Here is a 23,428-nt window from a genome sequence, read left to right as displayed (position 1 = left end):
TAACCCCTTAGCTGCGGCGGCTATTCCGCCGCAGCGCTAAGGGGGAGGCGGGGCCGCGCGGCGCTCCCGTACTCATGACGGAACCGCTCCGTCACGGCCCTCGGGTGAGCTGTGCTTGTGACGGAACGGTTCCGTCACGGCCCCATCCGCTCTTTAGAATGCTCAGCGCAGGCGCGGAATTCGCGCCACGCAGGCGCGGCGAGCGGGCCGTGACGGAACCGGTCCATCACCAGCACAGCCCACCCGAGGCTCGTGACGGAACGGTTCCGTCACGAGCACGCAAAGGGTTAATCCAGATTGTTTTTGACTGATTTGGTAGAGTCTCGATATTGCCTGTTGTTAATTGTGAGTTTGTTGGTAGAGTAAAGTGAAGAGGCAGCGTACGGTGTCTGTGTTCTATGTAGGGCCCTCACAGATCCAACAGAAGTGGGGAAATAACCATAACCTTCTCAGCTTTTTCCAGCGCTGGAAAGATGCCAGGTACATTCTTATGTTGTCTATGGTGTTTCCATGACAACATAAAACTGTACAGGGGTATCAATGTTCGGAAGTGTAAACTTCACTCTTCTTGTCTATGATGTCACTCAGATTCCCTGGCTGAAAAACATCACTGTATTGGATACGCACCTGTAAGAAAGTGTAAGTGAAATGTCACTAGTCGACTGTAGCACACATTGTGCCACCACTAAAGAACCAGTGCAAATCAGGACTACCGGCGTGCCACTGTAACCTGTTCAACCTGACAAAATAACCCCTTTTGACAGGCCTAAACCCTGCTTTTAAATATTAATGAGTCGCCCCTAAGTAGGCTCTAAATGTCTATAGGACAGGGTGTATGAAATGTAAATATTTAATTTTAAACATGTCCTTATATTGACAAGATCCTAAACGCTATCTTCACTGCAGCAGGGTAATCTGTGTCATAGGAATACACAATTAATAATTATAATTTCAATTAATTAACAATTAATTTAATGCAATTAATTAACCATTAATAATGTTATTTCTGCAGAGCAAACACTACGAATCTCAGATTTAAAAAAATATATTTATTACAATCCCAATAAATTGGTAAAGTCGGATTTGTAACAAATATTTTTCAAAACATTTTTTACAAAATGCACCTTTTACCTGCCAAAAGCCTTTAGAAGTACATCTGCCTGCGCTTCTAACTGTTACCCAGGAGCTGAATAGCCACTCTGAAGTGCTGTGTACTTACTCCCAGAGCTGAGTTCTTCTGACAGGTTGAGCATCTGTATTGTGCACAGGAACTAAATTAACTTCAAGGAGGCCTACCCTGTCACAGGCAGATGTAGCTTACACATGGACATAGCCCCTCTTTTGTCCCACTAGTCAGTCATGCACCAATCCCAGTGGGATAGGAACTACCCCGAGAACTTTTTGTCAGTGACAACAGAGGGGGGGTTGCTTATTTCCCTGACCATACCTCTAGGGTATGCACAGGAGCTGTGCCCAGGGGAAGAAAGGTTCAGCCATGTTGGATTTAGGTATGGAGGGGTACTGTGGCACTGTTTGCAGTAGTGCACACTGGCATTGCTGCAAAAGTGGGTAGAGTGACCCCTGGGAGCGTTTTCCCTATTGGTTAGGGAGGGGCTAGAAGTCACTCCTACCCACAGACTAGTGCCAGGTATAATGTGGCAACCCTTGGCACGTTCTTAAGAACACTGCTGAACCTGTGGAAGACAGAAGAAGGACTGCACTAGCTGTTGAAACCTGTTAGGTGACCTGAAAGGTGGTTGCTCCCACTTGTACCCAGAACAAAAGTGGACTCCAAGCAGGTGGTACCAGGTGTGAAAAATGTTTTTGGGCTCCCCTCTCCCCATGACCTCCTCCTTGGATTCCCTCACTTCCACTTGGCTCTCATCTCTCCATTGACCCTCTCTCAAATACATTTAATTTGTTTTAATTCACTGGTAAATGCTGGCTTTACTAATCCACTCAGCTATCCACGTAAAATATAGATCTGTTCTTTGCAGCAGGCATATTAACCCTCTGCGCTACTTTATGGTGAGTCAAAAATGCAGCTAGACAAAACTCCAATCTCTCTCTAGCAGGAACATTAATCACAAGAATTATCATGACATTTTTAGTGCTGCCTGAAAGCTGGAGGCACATGGAACTCTGCAGCAGGGGCTTTCTAACCCCTTCCATGCTCATGACGAGCTCAGCTCGTAATGGCATATACCTCTCAGGTGCTCATGACGAGCTGAGCTCGTCACGTCCACACCCGTTTTCGTTGCTGTCCAGCACAGGAGGGGAAACTAGCAAGCAGCGATGTGGTTAAATCCTACGTTATTGCTTAAAACAGCATACCCCCTGAAGTCATTGACCCCCCTCCAGGTCAGCACCCAGTGTGGCAGCACTTGTCACACTGCCCTAAAGCCGGCCCTGACTCAAAGGGTCAGTTTGCTGACGGCCTGTTAAGTTACAGTGACACAAAAGCTGCAAGAAGCCCCTTTCCTGAAGAGCCCAGCTTACCAGTTCCAAGTGGACCTGACCTGAACCTTGCTGGAGGCGTCTACTGAAGTAGGTCTTGACCCTCAAGTACTTTTCATGAGCTCCTAGGACCCTTCCTTGGCCGAGTCAAAGTGTACTCTTAACACCCTGAAAACCCTGTGACTTACAAACGTTTTGGGTCTAGAGGCCGAAGGACCGCAACAGATTTGCCAAGTTTATCCGACGAAGGTCCATTCCAGCTAGCCCAAAGATTTGGTTGCCCCCGCTGTGACCTTTTCCGTAACAGCAAATCCGCTTCAGTGGTATCCAGCCGCGTAGAGCCATGTTCGGTTACAACTTTCAGCCTTGCCCCACTGGAGAAATCCGAGCTTCAAAGAAAAAAGTGACTAAGTCTGAAGGTAATAATCTTCAATGGACAAAGGCACCAAACGTATGCAGCCAACAAGGGCCTCCCTTGGGCACAAATTCTGAATTTCTCCTGATAGCACCCTTTCAACCAAAACTCAACAGCTTCACTGGACTTCATCCAATTGCTATACAACCTCATGGAGCTCATCTCAGCCACAGCCTTGCCATGCAGAGGATTTTATACATTCATTTCAGAGAATAAGTCATAAGGTAAAACTTCCAATCGGCAAAAATGATAACAACCATGTTTATTAAGTTAATATAAATTAATCATGAATAATACCAGCTGTTCACTCCATTATTATAGCTTTTTGTGGCCTGAAATAGTCTGAATTGTCACACTTGTAGGAGCGCGAGGGTTAGATGTAATGTTGGTACTCTCATTGGCAGCGCTGGCAGGGTATGTGTGGTGCAAGCTGCGATGGCCTTCCGTGAAGGGCCCTGGCACTCAATTTTTTACAAATTAAATACTGATATGGTTTTTGTCACAACGCGTTCAATAGCTTTTCAACAAGCTTTGGCGAGATGTTAGATCAAGGCTTGACTTGAGAATCTATTTTGAAACGTACTGGGTCCCAGGGCCGGCTTTAGGGCAGTGCGACTGGTGCGGCAGCACTGGACGCTGACCTGTGGAGGGGGCACCGACCTCAGTGGAAGCGCTGTGTTTAACAATAGCTCATTATTGGAGAGATAAGGGGCACTTTTGCCTGGTGGTAGTGAGAGAATCCGAGGAGGCAGCGATGGGATGCAGGGGCACCAAAAATGATTGTCGCACATGGCGACACCAGCGATAAAGCCGGCCCTGCTGGGTCCTATTGCGTCTGGTCTCATTTTCAACAATTCTATGCCGTGGCTCTGCAGCTGTGGCTTGGGGCTGGCTAGTAGTCCTCTTATCAGCACTGACTCTCTGGCATCGTTCTCTGGGATCCGGGGTACACACGGGGTACGACTGCCCAGGGTGTTCTCCAAAATAAGAGCACGAGTTCCAGCAATTTTGCAAGGAAATTGTATCTTTAATGATCATTTTGGCTATTGGGTATGGTTTTACTGAAAGCATGCTGAGGTGATTGTCATTAAAATAATAACTACAGTCTTTTCTGTAGGTATTATGGTTGCCATTGTTGTGTAATGATGGAGAGGTCAGACCCCTTCTGTGCTTGTGTCTCATTTGTGTTTTGTTTTCCTGGTTTCACTCTGCTGTGCTTCATCCTCTTTCCTATTAAAGTCAGGCGAAGTATTTGGTGTCACTTTGAAATTCTTAAGCATTCTTGAAGTCCTAGCTGACTGCCAAGTCCACAGCCTTTTTTGATTCACAGAAGTGGATTCCCGCCTCAACCCAAGGGCCACGGGTGCGGGAGACAAGTGGGTGACACGAGCCAGGGGCCTCCCACCTGCTCCAGCTGGCGAGAGACTGAAGCGGGCATGTGCCAAAGTGACTACCTTTTCACCATCTTCCTCGCCTTGATAAAGACAAGATGGAACAAGCATTGGCAAAGCCAGTAGATCTCACCTGTGAGGGCTATTGGCTTTGGGAATATTGTGTATCCATGCTGTACAGCAGCGCATATGCTTTGCAGTGTGGCTAGAACTAATTTAAGAAATCTCTATGACGCACACAGGGCTAATGTGCTTTTTTAAGTGCATTAGTGCTGGATGCATCATATGCCTTTATTATTATTTATAGCCATGCTGAACAGCAGCCAAACTGCTGTACAGCATGAGTAAAAATGATTACTAATGTCAGCAATTCCCATGCTCTACAGCTTGAAGAAAAGGAGGTGGAAGAGCCAATATAAGGTGGGACCTATTGGCTTTGCCAATACTCGTTAGATCTTGGCTCAACACCCCTGTGATTCTGACCAAATCGGTTTATGACATTTGGCAAAAAATCCTATCACATAAAGAAAGCAATTGAGCCCAAGTCCATGATTTAGTTTTTTTGGTTTTTTTTAATTATCAATCAAAGATAAGTTTATTATGACCATTTGGCCTTTAAACTACATATTCATCATAACACTGGGTACAAATACAATTGTTAAAAACTTCCTTAAAAGCCTAAAAACCAATTACATTATGTTCTTATAAAAACATATTCACATAATAACACACTATAAAACACGGTAAAATACCTAAAAATTACAATTCATAAAATGATTACAGACGTTCTATTTTGATCAATTCATCACATCTTACACCACCCTATTTCATGTCATTGTTCCATGAGAAATCTTTTGGCTACTTGTATAAATTTCGCCAAGGCGATTGCACTCTCTAAGCTCTGCATAGCCGCAAATAGCTCAATTGCTTGCAACCTTCTGTTTATTCCATATTTTAAAAAGAGTGGCCTTAATACCATACGCCGTACTGATACCAATTTTAGGCGATCCATTACAAAGTGAACGCTATAACATTTTATATTAAGCCCACATGTACATTTCCCATAGTCATCCATTAGTATATTTTTTACTTGATTTAGTTAAAATACACTTGGAAGCAGATAACATCTGTTGACACAAGAAACATCCATTTCAATGAAGAAAATGCTTCTTTGGAGTGTGTGTGTCGTGGTAAAACGCAGCTGCATATGGCAAGAGGTTCAACAAGGAGGACAGGGAAGAAGAAAAATTACAGGTAGTACCATAAACACGGCACAATCAGCGGAAGGACAGCAATAAAGCTAAAGCAATCAGTACTTGGTCCATGCTCCGGTCTAACGAAGAGGATGTGAATCCAGCACACACTCGCCAATTAGAAGTCAGAAAATAAGACTGACAATGAAGCCAATGAATGCTAAGCAATGAGCGGGCTGCAAGCCCCTTGTATACAATATCAGTCAGAGCGCATGCAAACTGCTGGCTAGTAATGACAAACCATAACTGGGCCGGCACCATTACTGCAGCATCTGCGAGGGTACCATGTCAGGTTTTGGCATTTTGTCTCAAGTAAATTAAGCCAAACGTAAGGGAAGGAGGAAGTGAGGGCAGTAAAATAAATAACAAGGATACTGGGAGAGCGAGGCTGAGGACAGGGGAGGAGTGTAGGGTCAAGGGAAAGAAAAAGTACAGGTGAACAAAAGGGCAAACAGCCACATCAGCAGCTGGGAGATACTTGGGAAAGGAATCTCGGAGTGGCGGGGGTAGGTTGGGCAGTAATGTGTAACCCTGGGCGGTGAACTATGCTCCACTTGTGGGGTTTCCCACATTCCGCATTATGTGGAGCTCGTGGAGTTCTGAAAAACTTTCCTCGCTCGCGATCGTCAACGTCAAGTTGGCACCCGCGAGCGAGGAAAATCAACCTCCCGGCGAGATTTGTCCTTGTTCATGATCATCAACATCAAGTTGGCGAGCACGAGCATGGAAATAAACATCCCGGTGAGATTTCTCAATGCAGGGTGGTCAGGTTTCTCAGTGGGAGTGGTCGCATATGCTTGCGACCGCTTGCGATGAGAAACTGCTAGTTTGTGTTGAGAAAGCTGACCTCTTGCGCTGTGCAAGGTGGCATTCACGATGATTGCACAGTGCGGACAAGCATCCGCACTGTGCAATCACCGAGAACGGCATTTTTCTATGGAACGCCGCTGCTTACGGAGCTCCTCGTAGTGCGGTGGAGTTTTTATGCCACTTCGCGAAGTTCCGTGTAGCGCAACTCCGCAAACTCCGCCTAGGGTTAGTAATGTGAAGAAAAGAAAAGGAAGAGGTTGAGGCCAGTTGCAGGGGCTGTTTGAAGTTGTGGGGATCCCCAGCATTCCCAAAGGAGAGGACTGCAAACCGACATCAACCCTTCCCTCTTCACCCAAACCTAGCACAGTAGTTAGACATCTGCTCCCTTGTGGCTGCATCAACTGAAATGATTTGGGATGGGAGAATCTGTAGGGATGGCTGTACTTTTGCATACGGTGGAGTGTAGGAAGTGGGGTCGAAAGAGAAACAGGGGTACGTACCAGAGAGACAAAGGCTTTACACAAATACTGAAAAATGAACAGCGCCTTCCATCATTTACACCAGTGTCTACTGCAAGACGTTATTGGACTTAGCTTGATGCTGTCTAATATATGGACATAATGGGGGGCTCAAATAAAATGTGGGTGTTGTTCTGGCTGTGCTATGAATCTGAGGAAGGAGTTTTGGTCAAAGATGGGTGAAGGTTGGTAAATGTTGGTGGGAAGTGTGCATACTAGCTTCCCCCTATCATGGACAATACGACCATCAGATTGTCAGTCTATTAATTTCAACACTCTGAGTCTAAGACGAGTGAAGTTAGGTGTTTAGGGTGGGTGATCCCATTGAAGCTAAAGGAGGTGACTTTAGGGGGTGACGCAGGTTTGCGGGATGGCTAACCCCTTCTGAAGTCTGCAGGAAGTACTAGGAAAGAGTGACGATAATTCAAAGTCAGAGGGCTCCCTCCAAATCAGGGCCCGTTGTATGGAGTGCCAATACCCTATATGTCCTTTGTAGGGTGTCCCACCCAAGCACAGTCTAAGACCTTTCCTTCAGGGGTACAGGTTGAGTTTGAAAAAGAGAAGGGAAATACAGAGAGAAATTGACTCTTTAAAAGATTTCCCTTCCCCTTCAACGCTCACCTGGCATGACATCATGCCGTAACTTCTCGACTTGTGAGAAGTGAGCAGTGCGCACATCAATATACCTGCTGTCACTGCAGTCCAGAAAAAAATGGACCGCTGTGCCAGGGCACAAAACAGAGCCCGACAGAGACCAGTTTCGAGACCCCCTTTAAACAATTTCCGGTGCTCAGACCGGGTATGACCCGGCCCACTTAAAACCCTATCAAGTAAAGGGAATGAGGTGGGTCTTCCCCTTTTCAAACCTGCCCTTGCTGCTTTGTCTTGTTCATTGCTGAAAATAAGAGTTTGCTGGTTGTAATGACCTGGTTTCTGCTCTGCTGCTGCCACAGAGCCTCCGAGTTGCCAGCTAAAGCAGCAAGCTAAGTAAAAAAAATCTTGTCTGTGTGTGTTTGAAAGTGAATGGTCATAAATGAGATTGAGTGAGTGTGTGTGTGTGTATTTAAGACGGTCAGTGAGAGTGAAACTGAGAATCTGAGTTTGGGAGAGTGTATGAATACGTGAAAGTGAGGATGAGGTAGTGAGTGAAGGAGCGTGAGTGCATTCGAAGGAGTGAGTGGTTGCAGATTGTGAGAGGCCGTGGAAGCGAGACAGGGGTGTAGCTATCAACGGTGCAGATGCAGTTTCACCAGGGCCCAGAGCAGGCCCTGCTCCAGGAATTTTTATTTGGGTGGGCCAAGGGTGCATTTGGGTGGGCCACTGGGGCTCAATTTGTAGCATATATTTCTGGGCAGGCCTGCTTCTGGGCCCTCCTTTATCTCTTCTTACTCTAGCAAGGCCCATTAAAACACACTCTTTTCCAAATCTCTTTTTAATGTTATCACTCTCAAAAAGTGTTTTTTTTCCATGTAATGTTCCTTTCATGGGAAGAGGGGGTTTCTGAGGTGGGAGTATCAGGCAAGTGACACTTCTCAGGCTCCCTCTGTGCGAGCCTTCAGGGAGAATCCATCTTCATTACTACCTCCACCTGACCCCAGACTCTGCAACACACTCCCTTACAGGCTTGAATATCTACTGCTCCTCTCCCGTGCACCTTATCTCAGAGCTGACCTTGGGCCCCAGCCCCATATCAGGCACCATCGGGCTCCACTTTCATTTTGTCAGGTAAAAACATCAGAAAAATCACCTTCAAACTTAAAACATTGAATATAGCAGTAAATATAATTAGCACACACTTTAAAGTATGTTCCACAGTAGCCCTTATGACCCAACTGCTAATTAAAAAAACAAAAACAGAAAGGCCATGACAGGGCCGGCTTTATCGCTGATGCGAAAGTCTTTTTTGGCGCAACACCAATAACCTCTTTCTCCGTAAATAACTTTACTACCACCTTCCAACAGTGCCCCTCATCCCTCCATGACCCCCCCTATTGACCTCCTCCTTGGATTTTCTCACTGCCTCACACCACAAATGCCCCTCATAGCCCCTCCCCCTCATGACCTCCTCCTTGGAGACCAGTACCCCTTATCTCTCTGTAGCCCCACCCACTCATGACCTCCTCCTTAGACTCCCTCACTACCACCCTCCATCAGTGCCCCTCATCTCTCCCTAGCTCCCCCTCAACCCCATGATCTCGTCCTCGGATTCCCTCACTGTCATCCTCCAACAGTGCCCCTCATCGCTCCATAGCCCCTCCCACTACCTCCTCCTTGGATTCCCTCACTGCCACCCTCCAACAGTGCCCCTCATCTTTACATAGCCCCTCTCTCATATGCATTTAATTTGTTGTATAGCGCTATATTAGTGTAGTGTCTGTCAGTACTTTATATCACACACACATTATACAGAGACAATTAATCATACATGTAAATCAACCTATAGGGAATGTCACATAAGCCAATGAGGATTACAAGGTGTATGATTCATATGTCATCCATACTGGTGGGGAGTATATTTTAAAAGGGTTTGGTATGGGGAAACACAACCTTAGGATTTAAAGTGTATTCCATGGGGGTCAGCTTTACTGATAAAAATGTATATCTGTCCAAACATACTCATTTTAGGAACATTAGAATAATGAAAGACTGCGGAAGTTCTAACTATATCACAAAACAAAAAAAGCGAAGTTCTAATTATACCATTCAGGTTTGCATGCAGCTCTTCAATGACAGTTCATTGGTCACTGCTCTATGTTAGAATTGTACCTTCTGAACTCCAAGTAACACAAGGATCTCTGTGACAAAGGCAGTAACCCACTGAACTATCCAGATATAATACAGTTCACCTGCATTTAAAAACTACCAATAGACAAAAGATTGCTCTCCAGCAGAATCATTAATCACCAGCGTTATCTGGGCATTTTGAATTGTCTTATTGTTGTCCTGCATTGGCCATGATAATGATAAAAACTGTTTAAATGAAGTGCACATGAAGTATGTGTCCTGTGCAGATTTTAAAAAGAAAAGAAATGTAGTAAAACATTCTGTTACCTACTCCATTAGTCAAACTTTGTGTCACAGCCTGATGTGATAAAGCCACTGCAGGGGTTAGGAAAGGTGAGTAAGAATAAACAAACTTCTTTTCTCCTGAGCTGCATAGAAAAAGAAATATCAACGCAGCAGGACAGTAGGTAAAGGTTACCAACGGTTACCAGTGTCAAAGAAAGGATTTGTCACCTTTCGCCATGCCGAGATGAAGCGGTGAAAAAATAAACAAAGCCTCATTAACATGTTAATGGTCTTTAAAGACCTGTGAAGTACTCGGGTGCGGGGCTACGATAATCTCTAAAACTGTGTGCGTGCCCGGGAAAGCTGTCTCGGCCCGGGCTGACACACACGACTGCCTTTTGGCCCTCACTACTGAGGCTTCTGTTTGGGTGGGCCAGGCTCATGTTTGGGTGGGCCTGGCCCACCCGGCCCACCCGTTAGAACCGGGCCTGGCCCAGAGTAGTGTGAAAGGGTGAGTGTGTGTGTTTGAAACTTGAACTTGTGTTTGTAAGTGAGAGAGAACCATGAGTGTGAGTATGTTTGTGTGAGAGTAACCGTGAGTGGCAGTGGGAATGAGTAAGTGAGAGAGTGTGAGTGAGTGAGGGGGAGAGACTGATTTGTTTGCACGTTTCATGATTGTGAGACTGCCGCTGGCCATGGCATAATCACTATCATTTGTTGATGATGGTGGCATCCAAGGTAGCATGCAGGGAAGTTGGAGAAAATGTTTGGCATACGGATGGCACCCATTGCAAAATACAGGCCCTGACACACTAAATGTAAGTCTTGGCATGAGGCACCTGTGGGAAAATGCTGGTGCTTGCATACTGAAGGACGTGCCCGGCATGGGGGCACCGGTGGTAAAATGCTGGAGCTGGGAGACGGGGGGGGGGGTAATTCTTGGCATAAGTGAGGGCACCCATGGCAAAATGCAGACTCTGAAATTCTGGAAGTAATACATGGCATAGGGATCACCTATGCACAATGCTGGTGCTGGCCTCCTGGGGGATCTTCCTTGCCTCAGAGAGGGCAGCCTTGGCATATGGGGCTGAGGAGATGGGTTGGGGGAAGCAAACCACGATAAAAGGCTGACTCTGAACTTGTGACATACGGGAGACCCGTGGTATGTGGGCAATTTCAGTGGCACCATTCTGGTATTGGAATATTGTATGGAACTCTTGGCATAAGTAACAAAATGCCAGCATTGGCAGAATGAAGGTTATTCTTAACCTATGAGGAACTCTCAAATCAAATTTTGAAAAAAAATTGAAAACTGGCACCTCTGCTCATGGGCGTCCGCAGGGGGGGCAAGAGGGGACGCTTGCCCCCCCTGGATTCAGGCCTGGTTCTAGAGGATGGGGCCCACATACCTGGGCCGATTTTCCTACCTGAAAGGTTGCTACAGCGCCGAGTGTGACTCTCAGCAGGTCACAGAGTGAGGCCGGTCCATTGTCATGGGCAGAATGACAATGGGCCGGCAGATGAGGCACAGCATGGATCATCTCCGCCCATCCCAGGCCTCAGGAGGTGAGCAGCACAATTAGCAAGTCTTAGGCAGGGGACGTGAGCTTTAGTCTCTCACAGCAGGCCAGAGAGGGAGGGCGACAGAGGGAGGGAGACAGAAGGAGGAAGACAGACAGAGGTAGGGGGTGACAGAGGGAGGGAGACAGATAGAGGGAGACAGACAGAGACAGACAGAGGGAGGTAGACAGAGAGAGAGGGAAAGACGGAGACAGAGAGAGAGGGAGACAGAGAAAGAGAGGAAGACAGTGAGAGGGAGACAGAGGAAGGGAGGCAGAGAGAGGGAGAGAGAGAAAGGGAGACAGAGAGAGGGAGAGAGAGAGGGAGACAGAGAGGAAGGGAGGCAGCGGGAGGGAGGCAGAGGGAGGGAGACTGAGGGACAGAGACTGAGGGAGGGAGACAGAGGGAAGGAGAGAGACAGAGAGAGGGAGACAGAGAGAGAAAGGGAGACAGACAGAGTGAGTGAGACAGAGGGATACAGAGGGAGACAGAGAGAGAGCGAGGGAGAGCGAGAGAGAGAGGGAGATAGAGAGAGGGAGGGAGGCAGGGAGACAGAGACAGATAGAGAAAGACAGAGACAAATGGAGGCAGAGACAGGGACAGGGGAAGACACGCAGAGACAGACAGAGAGACGGAGAGGGAGACAGAGGGAGGGAAGAAGGGACAGATAGAGACAGACAGATAGAGGCAGAGACAGGGACAGACAGATAGGGGAAGAGACTAAGACAGACAGAGAGACATAGAGAGATAGAGGGAGACGGAGGGAGAGAGAGAAGGAGGGAACAGAGGGTGACAGAGGGAGACAGAGAGGGAGACAGAGAGAGGGAGATAGAGGGAGGGAGAAAGACAGAGGGAGACAGAGAGAGGGTGACAAAGGGAGGGAGACAGGGAGGGAGACAGAGGGATGGAGACAGAGGGATGGAGACAGGCAGAGGGAGACAGACAGAGGGAGACAGTCAGAGGGCGACAGACAGAGGACAACAGACAGAGGGCAACAGACAGAGGGAGGGATACAGAGGGAGGGAGACAAAGGGAGGGAGACAAAGGGAGGGAGACAAAGAGAGGGAGACAAAGAGAGGGAGACAGAGTGAGATAGGGAGACAGAGGGAGGGAAACAGAGGGAGACAGACAGAAAAAGGGCGACAGACAGAGGGCGACAGACAGAGGGCAACAGAGGGAGACAGACAGAGGGAGGAGAGCGACAGAGGGAGGTAGACAGACAGAGGGAGAGAGACAGATAGAGGGAGGGAGAGAAAATGAGGGAGGGAGAGAGAGGGAGAGAGAGGGAGGGAGACAGGGAGAGAGAGCGAGATAGACAGACAGACAGAGTGAGTGAGAGGGAGACAGAGAGAGGGAGAGAGAGAGAGAGAGATAGAGAGAGAGGGAGGGAGACAGTGAGACAGAGAGGGAGTCAGGGAGAGAGAGGGAGACAGAGGGAGGGAGACAGAGGGAGGGAGACAGACAGAGGGCGACAGACAAAGGGTGACAGACAGAGGGAGACAGACAGAGGGAGACAGACAGAGGGAGGAGGGCGACAGAGGGAGGTAGACAGAAAGAGGGAGAGAGGAAGACAGAGGGAGGGAGGGAGACAGGGAGGGAGAGGGAGAGAGAGGGAGGGAGACAGGGAGAGAGAGGGAGGGAGACAGAGAAAGAGCGAGGGAGAGAGAGAGAGATAGACAGACAGAGTGAGTGAGACAGAGGGAGACAGGGAGAGGGAGAGGGAGGGAGACAGAGAGATAGAGAGAGGGAGGGAGACAGAGAGAGAGGGAGGGAGACGGAGAGAGAAAGAGATAGAGAGAGAGAGAGAGAGAGAGAGAGAGAGAGAGAGAGAGAGAGAGAGAGAGAGAGAGAGAGAAGAAAGATGTGTGTATGCCGGGTCTGGTGGCTAAGTGGATGAAGGCGTCCGCTGCAGGGACCTGTGTTCAACCTCATGGTCATAGTTTTTTTGTTGCTCTAGCCCCACCCCCCTCCCTCACTGACCCCGCCTCCACCGGTGCGGCCCTCGGCCACAAACCACACTTTAAATTTGGCCCCTGAGAGAAAGTTTGTGAGTACCCATGCTCTAGAACCGCATCAACCTGATTTAAAATGTTTTTGTTTTTTTCCGGTCATTTTTAGTTTTTCCCTGTTTTATTGTAGTTGCCGGGTCGTCTGCTGTGGCGCCTCACAAGTTTTTCTCTTCCCCCTATGGGTTTCTTTGTTTATTTGAGCTCTTTGTCTTATTAGATTTTTTTTAATGTATTTAATACTTGTGCTCAATCATGTCGGAGGATGGTGATGAAGTTAAAATGCTGCCCCCCTGGAAACATTTCTGCAGATGCCCATGCGTCTGCTCACACACACATCACACGCACACATGCTGGTGGACCAGGTGGGCAACTAGAGCCAAATTTCGGGGGGGGGGGGGCTGAAAAATATTTCGGGGGGGGATAATTTTTCCAACAATCGACAGAGTGGCTGTAAGAAGGGGTGAAACCACAACAAAAGCCTAATTTACAAGTAAATGGTGTTTTAAAGACCTGTTAAGTGCTCGGCTGCGGCTGCAATTAGAGGGTCGCCAGCCGGCAAAGATGTGTCAGCCCGGGTTGACACACACGACGGGGGGGAGGGGGGAGCTGAAGCCCCGTGAGCCCAATGGGTGTTGCTCGCCTGTGGTGGACGCATGCACGGACTCACATACAGAAACACGAGTGCACAGTCACGCACGCACACACGCACACACAGCATCCTTGTCTCAGCACATACCAGAGCAGAGCCAGGCCGGTGCATGCAGAGTACATCTCACTCACCTGCTCACCCCCCCCTCCTCCCTCCCACACACCCTCACACAGGACCCTCCCGCTCAGTATGCAGCACAACACCAGACTTCTGAACACAAAGAGAAATCCCTCAGGCCGCAGCCCGCAATCACTGCCCGAGAGCGGCGCGCAGAGGCCCAGCAGGCACAGCTAAGGATGCGTTCGGTCCATGTGAGCACCAGGGGGCCCCTGAAGGGGGTGCTCGCAGGTTCTCAGAGGCTCGGGGCTGCTTCCCATCTGTGATGAATAACACCACGCGCGTGCCAAGAAAAGAGGTTTATTAAACTCTGCTGGGAGGAAAGTCCCAATACATCTATGGCCGGAACCCGCATTATATTAACCGCATGCGTGCGGGCGGAATTCCGCTCGTACGCTGACTTTTTTAAAAGCGCACTTTACGTGACGAGCTGGGCTCGTCATGAGCGTGCGAGGAGGCTACCTCATGACGAGCCCAGCTCGTCATCAGCGTCGAAGGGGTTAACATATAATGCTATGCTGGGAATACTCTTTGTGCCATAAGGTGTAAACAAAGGTGAGTTGCAGCTTAAACTTCCTCACCTCGACATGATTTATTGTATTTTATTTTATTTAATGCAATTTTATATAGCGCGAACTTTACCCGAAGGTGTCAGAGCGCTTTACATAAGAACCAGTTTCAATACATACGGATTTAGGATTACGTGCGTTACATAAAATATACAAGCAGAAACAATTGCAAATGTACAAGTTGTAAGGTCACACAAGGAAGAGAGTCACTCAAGGAAGCGATACAAATGGATAAACTCTAAGCGTCACATAGGAATGGTAGAGAGTACAAAGGTCTACAGCATATACTAGTGATTAGAGTTATCTCTATATACATATATATACAAATAGTAGATTTGGGTGGGAGTAGGGAGGGTGGGAGGGAAACAGGGGTATGGAGAAAAGGCAAAACAGAAACATTTGAGGATGTCAGTCACTTGTATATTTACTGAAGGCCATGGCCCGTGGAGATCAAACATGGGATATGAAAAGAGAAAGATTCTGAGGAAAGGACGTGGGAGAGAATGAGTGGGGGACTAAGAATAAGAAAAAAATATATATGCTAATAAAACAAAAGAGTACAAACTCAAGTCCACTTGCTGCTGCGGTTGGTAAGGCTTGCGAGTTCTGTCTGATAATGAGTTGAGTCTCTCTAGTCCCAACAGGACTTATCCACATATAGAGGATTTGATATATTGTATTTTAATATATTTCAATATTATGGATAATTAAGGAAATGCATTTTCACTTCTACTTTAAGATAGTCATTTCAGTGTAACTTAATAAAACAAGGTTATTAAAAAAAAGAATAAGAGCAGGGATTCAAGGACAAAGCAAAATCATGTTCAACGCGGAGGTCAGTCGCATAGGTTCAGAGGTTTCGACGTTAGTTTGTCCACAAACACGCAGGTGGCCCATCACTTGTCTTGAGACGACACCAAGTTAAACCTGGTTGAGACCGAGCCCGCCCCCTCAGTACATGTTATGAGTTTGTGAAGTTGCTAAGTTTTTTTCTTGTGAGCCTTACCCATCCCTTCCAAAAATCAAAGTACTAGGTGATTGTGCTTTTGTGTTGAAATGTTGATTTTAATACTCCCACTCTCCATGTTCACAGTTTATATACAAGTGTAATTTTGGATACCTCTTCCCTTATTAATGCCTCGTCACTTGCGAGTAAAAGCTACGCAAGGAATGCACTCGCGTACAAATGCTCGTGAGCTCGCACGCTATCCTGGTAGTGTCTGGGGAAGGATACTAAGGTGTAGAGGTGTGGAAAGCGAGAACCTTGGTAAACTAAGTGAATGCCACAAATCAAGAACTTCGCAACTCTTCGCTCGCGCTATGGGAGCGTTGTACAGACACCCCTAGACAGTGTTACGCCCATTCAATCTAAGGAAAGCGCTGTCCCTCTGACCAGGAAGGTCCTCAAAGTGGATCAGACACGGTGAAGCCAGGTGAAGTTTGCAGTGCTTGACAACAAGGGAACCGTCTGGCAGAAATCTCACCAGTGTGTCTCTATCTCAACTCCTTTTATATGTGAACAAGGACTACCCTTGAACGCACTAGGGCCAAGAAGTCCCACGGGGCTCGTCCGTCCGGGACACTCTCAGGGATGATATTCAATTTACACCATGAATACAACAATTCTTTGCTAAATGTACACAAAGTTACACAAGCAGCTTCGAGTGAATTCCAGGGGTACGTGTCTCCAGGTACAGACTTAATATTGCTCCATCGCAGCTTCACACATCTAGTAAAATAAGACGCCGCAATCCAGTGCTCTGTAAGTCTTTTCCAAAACCCAGGGATACAAGGATGCAACAAAGTAGCTCAGCGTCAACCTCTCGCCGTGGTCTTAGCACCATGGGGGGTCGCGCGCGGCTTCTGAATGTTCTGCTATCTTGTTGCTCCATTGCGAGGAGTCGGAGATGGATCAGGAGATGCTCTGTGGTTGGAGGGAGCCGGAACCACCAGCTTGTGACACTCCCTGTGTCTTTGTCTATGCGATCCATGAAGCCCGTGCACGTACACCTGGATACCCTATCGGGTGATTAGCTGCGCTTTATAAACCCTGATTGATTGATTGATGCACTCTCACCGGTGCTACATACAATCTGCACACACAGCACTTGATGGGGGAGCCAGCCAGTGGCGGCTGGTCCATGGGGGCATTTGGGCGCCGCCCCCCCTGTTTTCTCGCCATGCGAGAAGGCAAACAAAGGTAGTTATTATTACCAATGATAATAACTACCATTTGTTTCTGCCTTGCCTTTTCGCACAGCGAGAAAGCAATAGTTCCTGTGTGGGCGGTGTTACTCGAGGGCAGGGGGGAGCGGCTTGCCCACTGTTGGTAATACTGTTTGTTTGGGCAGCCTGAGAGGCTACCCAAACAGACAGTATTAACACAGTAGGCAAGCCGCTCCCCCTGCCCTCGAGTAACCCCTCCCACTCTCCCTGTCTCTCTGTATGCTGCTGTGCTGCAGCATACAGAGAGAAATGACGTCGGTAGGGCAGCCGGCCGAACCAATCACAGCGCTGGCTGCTGTGGAGGGGAGGGAGGCTGCCTGCTGCCTTCTGATCACGTCGGAATTCTACAGCGACGGCGGGAGTCGGACGTCTGGAGCCTCAGTCAGGAAAGAAAAGCGGGAAGCCATTAACTAAGGTAAGTTTCGTTTGTAAATTGTTAATATTTAATTATCCCACCTCCCGTCCCCCCCCATCCACTCCGCTGCATGATAGTTGTTAATATAGCTTCTGCTGATGGGCTGTGTACAAAGCTATGTAGTTTGTATAACGCGAATGTTAAAGCTGAGGCCCTGGCTTTCCCTGTGAGGTGTTTAAGATGTAGATTTAGTTTGCCATTCTCTGAGAACCAGATGCCTAAGTAATTGTAATTTGAAGTTGAAGCGATTTTAAGATTGCCAAGGCTCCAGCTGTGTGTGTGTTGTTCTTGTATTTCCCGAAGACATTCCCCTTCGTCTTTGCAGCATTTACCACCAACTTGGTGGTCCACTTGTTTGATGTTTATTGTACGGCACATTACATATTGCGACATGAACAGTAACGGACCTTTCTCAATCGAACGGGAGCATTCCTGTGCAATATGTGTGAATTTGTTTTACCCACGATACCGAATAAATACATTTGCAAAACAAATGATAGAATGGTAATCAGAAGACTGGACACAAGTTTTCTAGGCGTGATTTGTGATACATTGATCAGAGAGATGCCTGTGTTTGATTATGTGTCACTAGTTTGTTTCTTGTCTAGCTTTCAAAGGAGGCTGCTTTGTCTTTTACTGGCTCTACACTGAAGTGGGCTTCTGAGTGGCAGTGGTGAAGGTACTTGCTTCTATATGCTGGGCAGATAAGAAAGCTGGCCGTCCTGTGCGGGTGACTGATGTGGTGTGTGTTAGCAGTGCCCTCCCCTCTGTACCCTCTCCCTGCATTAACTTGCAAATTGTGTGTGTGTGTGTGTGTGTGTGTGTGTGTGTGTGGGAGAGACAATCAGGCTTGCTCGCCAACAGGTCCCAAACATTTGCGCCTCACCACTTTCAAATGTCACCAGCCGCCACTGGGGGCAGCACATCCATGAGCGGAATGTACAAGGATTTATTCAATGAAAGTCAGCGCAGTCCTCTCCCGAGTGAGCATTGAGATGACATACCAAACTCATCCACCATCCACCGGCCTCCACACTGCCCGGTGAGCATGCTGTAGCGCCTCACCAAGGGCTGGGTGCACTCTGGGCGCATCCTCAACTACAAAGGGCGAGGCTAGACAAGCCCGCCTTTAGGGCCCGGCCCCCCGGCCCACACCGCGCCGCCATTGGCCAAAGGTCCCGGGGGGCTGCCCTATAGGCAGCCGGCCCGGGAAGTACTTCCGGGTCAGGGATGGGTAACGCACGTCCGGTGGGGGCGTGGGGACAGAGGCCATGACCTATTTAGGTCTGGGACCCGGACAACTCGGCCTCTTTCCCCGCCAGCACCGGACCTGCTCACCCACTCCCAGTCCCTTTGTTAACCTGCTTTAATCTTCGTCCGAGTTTATCTCGACCCAGTAGCTTCCCCGCCCCATAGTCAGACCCCACGCTCGTCATCCGGAGGAGAAAACGGAGTGTTGACGATCCGAGGCGAGCTGCGGAGGGGAGAGCGCCGACCAGGTCTCCAGGTGAGGTGCCGGGGTTTGTTGAGGCTGCGGTGTCCGGAACAAGGTTTTCGCCCCCTCCCGCCACCTCCTTTGAAAGGTGCTCGGAGCGGAGGGCGTTGTGCGGGCCCGCGCTCGCGCGCAGCTGCCTTAGACGAACGTAGGAGAGCTCCGGCGCCGTCGCCTGGCGGCGTGGTAGGCGAAGGGAAGGGGAGTTTAAGCAGGTGGACCGGAAGCGGTTTTGTTAACCTCCATCATGTCGGCCAGGGGGCAGAGCCACAAGCGCAAGGACAAGGATCCTGAAATTGCGCAGCTATTGTCCATGTTATTACAAAAGTTTAGTAGGGAGGACGAGAGCAGCGAAGGGGAGGCCGAGGAGCTTCCTTCCGACCCTAAGGGAGAGCCCCCGAGCATTGTAGAGCGCCCACGCAGGCAGGGGGTCCCGCCCAAAGCAGCGTTCCCTCCCTTGCCCAAAAAGCCTAGAGCGCAGAAGCCTAAAAGCAAACGTATGCAGAAAGGGAAGGGGAGCGGTGGGGGTAAGGGAGCGACCCCTCCTCCTAGGGTTCCCTTGGAGCCAGTAATAACGATTGTCCCCCCCTCTCCATCACAAGTGCCAGTAGTCCCTCCGGCTACGCCATGTACCCCTGTGGTACCTCCAGCCACAGAGGCCACGGATGGGATTTTGAGTGAAATTCTGGGGGCCATAGCAGCGCTGGGATCTGCCCCGGTGGTGCCGGAAAAGACGGCTGTGCCCCAGCCGGTTGAGGAGACCCCCCCCGCCCCGCTCCAACCCGGGGGTGCGGGGTCTGGTGGCGCTTTGGGGGAAATTCTAAATGCATTAAAAGCCCTCACTCGAGCACCAAGTACAGTGCCCCCTCCCCCGCCCGTAGCAGTGGTGCCGACCATAACAGCGGCAGTCGCGCCTTGGGCCCCAGGGAAAAGGGACGAAGGCCCCTTGGGTGAGATTAGAGAACAGTTAGCGTTGTTGGTTAAAGCACAATCCTTGAATGTTCCTGCTGCGCTTCCGGTGGTGGCGGCCTCTGCAAGCGCCCCCAGTTCTTCAGGAGGTAAGCCTGAGTGTAGGGACCCGGAGCCCGGTGGGGGGGCGAAGGCTGGAGGAGGCCAGGGATATGTTTTATCTAAGCCAGGCCGCCTGGCCACTCACGTATCTCCCGAAATGCGGGAAAAAATTTGGAAGGGTGAATTCGTAGATATATTTGCATTGATTAGGCCCAAAAGAATGGAGGTGGAGAGCAAAGACAAGGAGGGAAAGGACAGCTCCTTTAAGGATAAGAGACCTAGGGTTGAAGAATCTATCACAAATTGGCTCTTTGGTTTCCAGGTGTTTATGACAGTAGTCATTGAGAAAAAGCCGGAGTTGGCAGGGCCGCTGATATACTATATGCATAGGATTTTGAAGGCGCACACGACGCATGGTGGGACTGCCTGGCTGGATTACGATAGGGATTTCAGGTGGGAGAAGGTGCAGGACCCAGACATGGGTTGGGACCAGGTGGAGGTCAACGTATGGCTAGAAAGTGTGAATTCCAAGGCATGCGGGTCTCAGAACAATAGGCAGCCCTTTCGGACTTCCCAGGGGGGGCCTGGGGAGAAGCGAGGGACATGCTGGCAATTTAATAGGAAAGTGTGCACCTGGCCCGCTGACAAGTGCAAATTCAAGCACGCATGCTCCTTTTGCGGCCACCCCTCTCATCCCGAATTCAAATGCATTAAAAAATCCAAGGAGCGGGGAGGAGGGGGCAAAGAGGTTAAAACCTCTCAGCCATAAGCTGCCCACTCCTGTAGACATCGGGAAACTGGTTTATTGGCTGAACCAGTATCCTGACCGGTCAGCAGCCAAATTATTGTACTCGGGGTTCTCGGAAGGGTTCCGCATTCCGGCACTGGGAGTCAGGTTTTGCAATAACCTATTATCTGCAAGGGCGCTGCCTGCAGTGGTGGAGTTGAAAGTGGGGAAGGAGCTTGGTTTGGGGCGCGTGGCGGGCCCGTTCGGGGCCCCCCCACTCCCGGGCTTCGTCTGCTCTCCACTGGGAGTGGTACCGAAGAAGGAGCCGGGTCAATTTAGAATGATTCATAACTTATCAGCTCCAAAGGGAGAGTCTGTGAATGATGCTATTGACCCGGCTCTGTGTTCAGTGACTTACTCATCTTTCGACATAGCTTTGAATAAAGTGAGGTCACTAGGGCCCGGCGCCATCATGGCCAAGACGGACATAGAATCTGCTTTTCGCCTGTTGCCTGTACACCCCGAGGATTATCACTTGTTGGGATTCCAACTGAACCAACAGTTTTACTATGATAGGTGTATGCCCATGGGGTGCGCGGTCTCCTGCAGGTCTTTTGAGACCTTGAGTTGCATGCTCCAATGGTTGTTTTCACATAGGACAGGGTGCATGGATGTGGTTCATTATTTGGATGACTTCATGGTCATGGGACCAGCCGCTTCAACAGCATGTAAACAGGCGTTGGACCAACTGGTGGCCTTGTTCAGAGAGTTTAATATTCCTTTGGCCCCGGGCAAGACGGTGGGCCCTGCTACATGTATGACTTTCCTTGGAATTGAGATTGACACAGTGGTTGGGGAGTGCAGGTTACCGCTCGACAAGGTCCAGGCTTTTTCCCAGGCCATTGATGCGGCCTTAGCAGGTCCTAAGGTGACACTGCACCAGCTCCAGGTCTTGGTTGGTCAGCTGAACTTCGCCCTCAGGATCATCCCCATGGGTCGCCCTTTTTCTAGATCTATTGCCAGGGCGATGGTGGGCCTAACTCAGAAGCACCACAGAGTGCGCCTCCGGGCAGAGGTGAGAGGGGACTTGAGGGTTTGGCGCGACTTTTTAGCAAATTTCAATGGCGCAGTTGTCTGGCCTTCCGCCCCGGTGTCAAATTCAGAGTTGGGACTATTCACGGATGCTGCCGGCAGCATCGGTTTTGGGGCTATCCTCGGGCCTAAGTGGTGCGGGGCAGAGTGGCCGGAAGAATGGCACCAGAATGGTTTGACAAAAAACATAGCCTTTTTGGAGTTGTTTCCCATATTGGTAGCTGTGTCCGTGTGGGCAGAGCACTTCAGGAACAGATCTGTGATATTTTGGTCAGACAACATGTCTGTGGTTGAAGCCATTAACCGACAGGGGGCCACTTGTAAGAATGTGCTGAGATTGTTGAAACATCTGGTGTTAGCATGTTTGAAGTTGAATTTGATGTTCAAGGCTGCACACATACCGGGTGTTGACAATCATGCTGCTGATGCTTTGTCTCGTTCCAAGCTACAGGAGTTTCGGAGGTTCCATCCCGGAGCAGAGGATCAGAGGACGGTGTTTCCACCATCACTGTGGAGGATTGGAGCCCCGCGTTAGCGGGGCTGGTAGGTGCCTCATTGAGTGACCGCACTCGGAAAGCATATCAACAGAGTTTTTTGCATTACAGGACATTGGTGCAAGAGGCGGGTTTCTCATGTTGGCACACTGATCAAGCAATGTTTCACTTCCTTCAGCAAATCAGTGATCAGGGCAGGTCACTCTCTTACGCCAGGACACACGTAACTTCCGTAGGGTTTTTTGCCAGATTAGCAGGCTTGTATGATCCAGGGACGTCTTATGTAGTCAAAAGAGCCTTAACGGGGTGGGCCAGGAGGGAAGGCCCCAAGCGAGACAGTAGACGGCCTTTAGATGTGGGACCTTAAAAAATATGCTAGACGCCCTCCCTAGACTGTGCACCTCTACTTACGAGGGCACATTATTTTCGGCAGTCTTCTCCTTAGCCTTTTATGGGGCATTCCGCCTGGGGGAGATCGTGGGATCATCCCGCAGCGATCACCGTGGGGGGCTGCAGTTTGGGGATACCAGTCTTAGAGCAGGGACCTTGGAAATATTCCTGAGAAAGTCTAAGACCGATCAGCTAGGGAAAGGGGCTGTGATCCAGTTGTGCCCGGCGCCGGAGGCGCCTGTGTGCCCGGTCGCCTGTATGTAGTCATACTTAGCCATCCGCCCCGGGGGAAAGAGTCAAGCCTTGTTCATTCATGAGGGGGGAGAGTGTGTGTCGCAGTACCAATTCAAAGCTGTACTGCGGGTGGCCCTTGTAGATTTGGACCTTGGGGATTCTGGTTATTCATCCCATTCATTCAGGATAGGGGCTGCCACATTGGCAGCAGGGGCAGGGTTGTCTTCCAAGGCTGTGAAGAAGGTGGGCCGTTGGTCGTCCGACTGCTTTAGGCGATACGTAAGGCCTGAATTACTATGACGTCAGATAATGCCATGCTCTTGCCTGACTTTTCTATTTCTTCTCCGATTACTAGTATGCCAGGGAAGGTGGTGTGGGTATTGGGACACTCGTTCGTTCGGCGAGCAGCGGTGCGACTGCGGCAGCGGCGAGTGCGGAAGCCACCTGGGCTGGAAGGATCGGAATTTTTGTGGCATGGTGTGGGAGGAATGCGGATCCGGCACCTGCGGCGACTCGTGGAAGACATCAGGGGACGTGGGGGACATGAGTCTCCCGCATTGATCATCATCCACTTGGGCGGCAACGACATG

At 49.4% G+C, this 23,428-nt stretch overlaps 1 protein-coding gene across 1 annotated transcript in view; it reads right to left on the bottom strand.

Annotated features, from left to right (window-relative positions):
• The window catches only part of MDGA1 (MAM domain containing glycosylphosphatidylinositol anchor 1), a 1,234,846-nt gene that overhangs the window by 401,328 nt on the left and 810,090 nt on the right, over window positions 1-23,428 (bottom strand). The window lies entirely within an intron of this gene.

The sequence above is a fragment of the Lissotriton helveticus genome, chromosome 6 (genome assembly GCF_964261635.1).
Source record: "Lissotriton helveticus chromosome 6, aLisHel1.1, whole genome shotgun sequence".
In the NCBI taxonomy this organism is placed as follows: domain Eukaryota; kingdom Metazoa; phylum Chordata; class Amphibia; order Caudata; family Salamandridae; genus Lissotriton; species Lissotriton helveticus.
The sequence above is the reverse complement of the archived record's forward strand: the minus strand, read 5'-3'. Positions and strand labels throughout refer to the sequence as shown.